This window comes from Sesamum indicum, linkage group LG4, assembly GCF_000512975.1.
Source record: "Sesamum indicum cultivar Zhongzhi No. 13 linkage group LG4, S_indicum_v1.0, whole genome shotgun sequence".
Taxonomy (NCBI): Eukaryota; Viridiplantae; Streptophyta; class Magnoliopsida; order Lamiales; family Pedaliaceae; genus Sesamum; species Sesamum indicum.
The window spans coordinates 9,739,625-9,748,685 of record NC_026148.1 but is presented as its reverse complement, the minus strand read 5'-3'; the positions used below and the strand labels follow the sequence as shown (position 1 = coordinate 9,748,685).

The 9,061-nt window shown below is 29.9% G+C and overlaps 1 protein-coding gene across 2 annotated transcripts in view; it reads left to right on the top strand.

Moving 5' to 3' along the window:
- Nucleotides 7,624-9,061, top strand: part of LOC105160446 — a 6,189-nt gene continuing 4,751 nt past the window's right edge. The window contains exons 1-2 of one of the 2 annotated variants that reach the window (XM_011077817.2): nucleotides 7,624-7,671; nucleotides 8,893-8,937. The gene's annotated coding sequence lies outside the window, so the exon portion shown is untranslated. The other variant, XM_011077818.2, reaches the window with a different exon arrangement.

Genomic DNA, 9,061 nt, shown 5'->3' with positions numbered 1-9,061 from the left:
AAAGCGAAAAAGACGCGTATTTTCTTTTATAGATTGCAGTGTGTATCGCTCTCTACCTCGTATTACCTCTTTATACATTTCAAAATCAAAGAAGAACTTATTGCAAATACTTTCCCACATCACTTTTGTTTCGGATTTCAACTCAAAATATATAAATTTTTGCATACACTCCACGACTCACTACAATAAAGCCTATTTATAAATTCAAGGTAAAACAAGTTCTTCGAGCATCAAACTATTATACATTTCTACAATGTTTGGATTCTCCAGTTTTCATTGATCAGCTTGGTATCGAAAACTATAACCTCATTCTACATAGTTTCTTGTAATAAATCCGCAAATTGGGGTTTATTAATTTGATTTATTTAGAGTTAAAGACTTTAGGTATTATCAAGACTTTTATGCTACACTCTTAAACTTACAAGAAGTGACATGTGGGCTCCTCAATCTCATCTACTTTCCATGTTAATTCAAAAAGAAAAAGAAAAACAAGATTTGCATATTTTTAGGGGTACTGATAAATGATAGGGTTAAATACACATACATCCTTTGAAGATGTAAAATTATACTTCCATTCAAAAAAGTTTTAAAATTATATTTACATTTTTTCTAAAAGTTCACTGTTTACACGTGACTCCCTTTCATTAGTGTTTGAATGAAAAGTATTGACTTAGCAAAATAATTACATAAATTTATAATTTTACCCCTCATTTAATATTCTCATATAATAATTTGTACTTACAAGAAAAAAAATCATAATGATATTAACCTCATTCCACGTACACACACATAGACACACACACACACATACATATATGTATATATATGAATTGCAATAATATTAACCTCACTCCATATACATACACACCTACATATATCTATATGTGTGTAAGTACACAAATATACGTGAAAAATTGAAAACTTATGCATTTTTTTTTGTTAGCATTAGCATTCCTCGTCCAAATTTTAACGGAAGGGTGTTAGGTATAAATGAAGAATTTTTCACGGGTATGTAAGTACAATTTTAATTTTATTTGAGAAAAAGTGTAATGTTGTACTGTTATAAGGGTTTAAGTGTAATTAACCCTAAAATATATATCGGTTGAACTAGATCTGAAAAATTATTATAGGGATGATGATACCGCCCTCCGCTAAAGTTCGGGTAATTAAACGTAGACCCATTGTGGTTTTAAAAATTACATCTAATATTTATGAGGTTTACTTTCGTCTAACAAATAAGCCACTCGATTATTTAAAATTCATCGAATTTGTTGATATTATTAACAAATAAAAATGGATGAAAATCTATATTTAGTTTTGATTGACTTATTACTAACTTATTATAGGTAAAACAAATCTTTTTGTAACAACCAAACTATCCTTATATATTTCCCACATGTTAGTGCGTGATGAGGCATATCTTCACTATTATAAAGGTCATTTAGTTATACAAGATTTATTTGACTTGTAGTAAATCAGTAGTAAGTCAATTAAAAATAAATATCGAGATTAACATAATAATATCATGATAACATAAACTAAAATAAGATATACCAAAAACTACAAATTAATTGGTTTATAAAAATGAAACAATTAGGTTTGGAGAGGACATAGGTAGTTGGTCAGGTTAGCATAGCTGTCATTTAGATATGATTAGAGAGACATTAATGAATTAATACTAATTATGTATTTGGTTAAGTTGTAAGTGTAACTGCAACTCAATGATGAGATTTGAGATATATATAGAAAAAGGCCCTCCAAGTCCATCTACATCCAACATAAAAAAAGTCAACCTACCCAACTGCAAATTCATACACTTCCCCAATTGCTTATTTTATTACAATTGATTGCAACATGTCTTTCTTTGATCTAAACTACACTACTAAGAGGTAAACAACAATCTATGGATCTTAGACAACAAAAAACATAGAAAATATTATGGGTTTGGACTTTTTTATTGGGAGCAAAGCGCTCTCTTTGAATATGAGATCGATCGATAAGGGGAAGAATATATGGAATTTTAGATTCGTGGAACAAAAGCATAGATCTTTCTTATAGTCAGAATACAGTTGGTCGGATCTTGATTTATAGACAAGCATGCAGTCGTGTCTTCATAATCAATGCTCGTGTTGATATGTAGTTTGTTAGTACTTTTACAAACGATCTATGAATCTATAGGGTTTCTGCTAATTCATTATGTGAGTACTATATTTTTTAAGTATTTAATCAAACAGAAACTTATAATATGACGTGTATATGCAAATTATAATATACGATGAAATATCAACTTAAAATTGATATTTCAAACCTAAGCCAGATATATATTTAAAAATAAAATAAAAGTAGTGAAAAAGGGGAAAACATCACTAGCCCAATTTGGAAATTTGTATGAACATTTAGTATGAATAAAATCATATTATAGAAATAAAATTCAAATGGTATTTTAAGTTATAATCTAGCTGTTCACGAGTATGTTTGGATAAGTTTATTTAAAACATCTTGTAATCTCGTACATTTTAAAGATACAAAATCTTATGCTAAAAATAAATTTTTATAATGGTTCTGATAAAATAAGATGAAACAACTTATAAAATGCTAATAATCACAAATTTCAAATTAATTTAAAGGATTTAGTTATTTTATATATATATATATATATGTATATATTATGAAACACTTTATAACAACTTATATTGTATCTGACAAAATTTATGAATTCATCCAAACAGCCCCCCGATATTGTTGAGCACCTCATGCTGGGATTTTTTGTGTTTTCAATTTCCTAATTTTTTTTTTTGAAAAAAATGTTTTTTTTTTTTTTTTTGGTGGGGGGGGGGGGGAGAGGGGGGGGGGGGGGGGGGAGGAGGGGGTCTCCGTGGATTTAAAGCAAACGCGTTTTCGGGATGCAAAAATAAAATATAAAAATGAAGAAAAAGACAACAAGTTCTTGCGAAGCACCAAATGCTGATGCTGATGCTGCCTTTCTTTTGTATATTCCCTTCTGTTTTTATGGTTAAGGTATATATACCTTATTTTCTTTCCTTTCTTACTTGTACATTTTTATTTTTTCTTTTTAATTAAAACCATTAAATACATTATTATGTTAAACTATGATTTAACGAACAAGTATTATGATTCGTGTCCAAGATTATAGTGACCTCAACGGATAATTTAATCCGAATATGTATTTGGGACCTGGGAAAACAAGCAAATATTAGGCTTATTTGGGAGGCCTTCAACTAAAATTCTTTTATGCTTAAATTAATAAGAACGAGATCGAAGGAAAAATATTCAAGAATATTTTCTCAATAAATGACATATATTAGCTTTAAATGCCCCCGAAGTATTTTATAAGTGTCAAATGTTCGTACCTATATAGATCCACCATCCATGCATTAAATGATCAATGGTGGTGCTTCGAGTCATTGGGATGGGTCGGGTGCGACCTGATATGGGTAAGAATGCGCGGATCTTAGTCTTGTTTGGGCATTGAAATCCTATTGAGGGTATTTTTGTCTCGCACCCGATATGGGTAAGAATGCGCGGATCTTAGTCTTGTTTGGGCATTGAAATCCTATTGAGGGTATTTTTGTCTTTTTCAAGCATTTATTGCTGGATTTATGTGATATTTGTTGTGCCTAAATGATTTTTCTTATTTTTATAATTTTAATGTAGATGTATATTTGATGAACTCAAAAACTGGCGTTTTATTTCCTATTTGTGTGGATGGTCGTACCAATCCTAAATTATCCTTGAGATTCTGCATTAACAATCACAGCTATATCCTTTTAATTTTCAAGTCGGTGAGGATCTTTCCAAATAAAAAAAAAGTTTAAAACAGAAAACAAATTATGGCTAGCTTTGGATTGTTCGAATACTCATACTACTGGTCCATTTGGACAAGTCATATTGATATAACTTGTATCATTGTCTGTACAAATTCAATTTGCTTGTGACGTAATTGATTCGATCGGAGCCCAAATAAAAACTACACAAATTCTTGAATTGTTATGCATTTTCTTGACTTTCAGGGATATTTTGATGATTTTTTATACCCTGTATAAATATTTTTTTGATAAATTATTTGAAATTAAACATAAAAAACAATAACATCAAATATACTTGTCTTAAGTTATAGTACTTATTTTGTTTTTACGAAAAAATATATAAGACATAACAAAATTTGGACGCATTGCGTGCAAAGAGTAGTAGAGGATAGAATAATGAATCTTGGCCTAGGGGAAGTATATGTCCCGTTTAAATTTTATTTATTTATACTAATATTAAAAATAAAACGCAGATATCACTCATAAATGATGATTTGTGATATTATTATATTATTTTTTATTATATTAATAATACTCTTAAATTTAGTTTTTTCTTGAATTGTGATGTATTGATTTATTTATTTTATTCTCATTTATAATATATTTTAAAAAAATAATAATTATTTATTATATGCACGTAAAAATTACGTATCATACTCATAGCAAAAAAACAATAAATAAATAAAGGGAAAATGGTGGTACATTGTAGGGACAAGAACATGACATTAGCTTGTAATTGACTTCAAAGCTTCTCATTCATTTACTAATTATTATTTCTTCAAAAAACACAAAGTATTTCATACTCTACTACTTGCCAAACAATTAATAAATAAATATACTTATGGATATTTTTGTTTATGCTTATGAACATATATATATATATATATATTAAAAAATAGTCAGAAAATGGAACTTAGGTATAAGGATAATCTTAACTCAATAATGTAGATAATTTTTTTTTTTCCGATGAGAATTTATTGAAAAGGTAAGATTGACGGCTCAAAACTCAAAAGTTATGAGTTCGAATTTTATAAATGCAATCGCATATTTATTTTTATAATAATTTATTGTTCGTTTATGTTTCTTATACATTATTTTATTCAGAATTATTGTTGTATTCGACGAGCTTTTAGTATTTGTTGTATTATTTGATATATAAATTGTATGCATTAAAAAAATAAAAATCTAAAGTTGAGTTCAATTGAGCCATGATAAGTCATCAGATATATTATTAATTAATTCACATTAAAAAAATAACAATCATAAAGTAAGCAGAACTATATAAAGATATGATGTTTTGCAGATTCAATTAAACTAAAATTGAACTAATTTTCCATTTTTCATACACTAATTTAATAATTTAAAGACAAAGAAATAAAAGAAGAAAAGGGTGGGTGGTGGGTGGGTGTGGGGGATTTGGTGATAGCAATAGCATCTTGAAATCAGGACCACACATTCTTCATCTGGATCCTCACCATTTCCACATCACATACTCTCACCTTATCTGCATTATCTCATTCCTATTCTCTTATTCAAATCCAAATCATATGGACGCCCCAACCTTTTATTTTTTACTCTCTTATATATTTTCCTGTTTTAATATAATTTAAATAAAATAAAATGTGTTTTTTTATTCATTTTCTTTCTTACTTATACTTTTAAATTTAAGGGGAAAAACTTAACATATTTGGATATTTTATTTTATTTTTTCAAGAAATGTATGAAAAATTCCGTTAGGTTGCATTTGCATTTCAGAAAATGATTTCGTATTATAAAAATTTGATGAGGTTGAGATCTCACAATCAAGAGGTTGTGCGTTTGAGTTTTACAAATGTAGGTACTTAGTTTACTTTTAATGATATTATGTTGTCTTTTTGTTTACGATGAAGTTGTTTGCTGATTTAATAATATGTATTGCGTACTAGAATATTGTAATAATATGTTAATTGATTTAAAAATATCCATTCATTTTTTCTTAAAAAGAATTATCCAAATGTAAATAACTCGTTATGAGGTATTTAAAATTTATAATTCCATATCTATCAATTCAAATGCACAATTAATCTCTGCGTTGCCGCTGCCCCTTTCAAATAATGGTCTTTAATAAAATAAAATAGCTTATATGTTTCCTTGGTTTAATTTTAATATTTTTTCTAATGTCGTGTTTGTACCGATAGATTTAGATTTAATAATTTCAAATTCATAATAACGAATTCATCAAAATGTTTTGGATAAATTCATGCCATAAAGGATTTTAAATTATTGAGCTTTTATTTTAAACTATATTTTATGATGTTTTGATAAATTATAAATCTTCTTTATCTGAAATGATCTAAAATCTTTATTTTAAATCATCTCCTCGAATTTAAATTCTGATTTTAATTGTTTTTTCTTTTTGAGCTCATTAAAAATCCTAAATTTATATTTGCACATGTTTATCCAGTACGCACAGCTAATAATTATTAATAATTCAATGGCATCATGAGTTTTACAACTTGGGCAGCAGCCATTTCCTACTTCCTAGTCAAAATAATTGACATTTAGCACCAAAACAAAAATTAAATTTCAAAAGTCCCCTATTCTCTTATTTGTATACAATATATAATTACAAATTATGCAGACTACTTATAGAAAATATCAAACTCATCCAGATCACAACTCAAAATATTATTCAATTGAATTTTGATAATTATGTAAAGTGGGAATTAATGATCTATAATTAAATCACCAAAAAGAAAATTCTTGAAAAGATTTAGAACATATTAAAAATATGTGTAATTAGTAGTGAGCTCTAATTAAGAAAGTTGGGTCTCGTGACCACACTAATAATCAATATTTAAGAATTATCGGTATATATGACAATTATATATTAATTATTAGTATCAAAAAACTATATATAATCAATATTTATTATATTTAAAATAGAATAATATCCCACACACGTTGATAGATTTGAACTCCTGACCTTATAATTATATGGAATCTCAGCTTCCCCAAATGAGTTTGGACTCATCAACAATGTTTGGATAATTTTAATTGTAATTATTGATAAGTTATGCATATTTAATATTGATAATTAGTATTTACTAACAAAAAGTCGATTAAAATTTATCATGTAATTGTAAATGATTCACTATTTTTTTTTAAAAAAAGGGATGTAATTAACTTCAAAATCTAATTTTTATCATCTGTACATTAATGGATTATACTACAAATATTGGTAAATATTGTTTTATTTTATTACTTGTAATAAGTAAGAAAGATTAAATAAACAAATAGTAAAATAATTTGGTAGAAAAAATAATGGCTGGATCTGATTGGTGAGATGGGATGAAGTCATCGACGCCGCTAATGAGAGAGAGAGAGAGAGTGTTGACCGTAATTACCCGACAAAGCGGAAGTCGTTTCCGAACAGGGCTAGGGCATCAAGGGGTAGTTTAGTCACTTCTCTGAATAGTCGAGGGTACTTTTGTCATAGTGGCAAGCATAAATAGGAGGTGAGTGGGTCGGAATTACTCCTTCATAGCTCATAATCTTCGTTTCGCTTCGCTTCTCTTCTCTTATCAGAAAGCCGAACAAAATATTCCAGAAGCCTGAGATATCATCGGAAGGCCGTTAATCAACGGGGTTTGAAGATCCGAAGGGCATCTTTCACCGACGTTCCTGATCTAACTGACGTTGCGGAGGCGGCCGGACGGCGCATTCTTTATATTATTTGTGGAAATTAAGAGTTGTAGCAGAAGAAATTTGTCTCTGGACCTGAGGGTTTCAGTTGAGTTTTACATCTTCTGGGAGAGAACTTGTGATTGGCTCGGAGATTTGAGTTTTTGGAACATTGATACAGGTATATGAAACCCTAAGTTTTTTGATAACCTGCGTGATTTCTCTGTTAGTTGTTTTTGTGTTGTTCTCTTCACCGCCGTCAGAAATGGAAATCTCCCGAGATCAAGATCTGTGGTTTGGGGACAACCTTTCTAGGGTTTTCATCTTCCGGATTTGAGTTCACGATCCGTGGTTTCAAGATCTGAATCTGATTATTTTTAAAGGCAACGCTTCATTGACGAAGCAAATAAAGAGGCTAGTCGAGTTGATTTCGATTGGGGGATTTGTGTTGCACTATTCTGACTTTGAAGATCTGTTTTTTCACATCTTCTGCCGCGCCTTCCATGAATAAATTGATGGTTTCTGGTCAAGTGCGTATTCCAGTACATTGAAATCTGGAGTAGATCAAGATCTCGTTGTAGAGAATGATTTTATTTTGACCATTCCGAAACTATCCTCTTTAGATGGTCGTTGTTTACAGTGGTCTCCGATTAACCTGATGAAGGCTGCATGGAAAAGAGGCTACACATAGAAAGAATTAAACTCGGGCTTTTACTTTTCTTTCTTTAACTTTAGAGTGTCGTTGAGGATTTAATGGATGCGGAGATTGCCTCAAATTTCAACAAATTTGCTACGAGAATGTGGAATGTTTCCTATTCTTTTATATGTTTACAGCGCCTCTTAGATCCAAAACCTAGTAAATGCTGGTAGTTTCCTCATTTAAGTGTTGCTTGCAGATGAGTTAAACCTGCATTGGTCGATTAACTGGGTCTGTGCCGATGAGTAATGAAGACTCTCTAAAGCTAAAGCCCCATTAGATCCTTCCTCTTCTCATCATAACCATATGAAGAATGCAAGCTATCATTTATGAAGGGATCAGTGGCCATACAAACCCTTTAAGCCCATCTTTGTCCTGAGTTCTTATGATGCTACTTTTGATCTACAATGTATTTGCTTAAATGAAACAAGTCTCTCCTGTTTTGATTGCCTGCAATTATTGGCCTTAATTGAGGTAAATGATGAGAACTATTGTCGGAATACATTGATCTGGGGTAAAATTACAAGTATTTAAAGGATCTAGTGTTTAATCTTTTAGAAAAGATCAGATCTTATTTGTTACTCTTGAGGCCTTTGTTTCCAGTTCTGTCGTTGCCCCCTAATCTTTGCGAAATTTATGAATGTTAGATCTGTTCTTGTGTTTGGCAATCTTGGTGGCGATTCTCATTTAATTTTCCTCCTGCAGCTCATACCTGTGGATGCCAGAAGATCAAAGAAACTTCAACCGATGGTGAGAATATGTGATTGAAGTATTAAGTAATGCGTTCATACATGCTTTCTGTGTATAAGCCATTGGTGTTTCTAACTGGTATAATGTGAACCTCATGGCATAAATGGATGCTTATAAACAAATT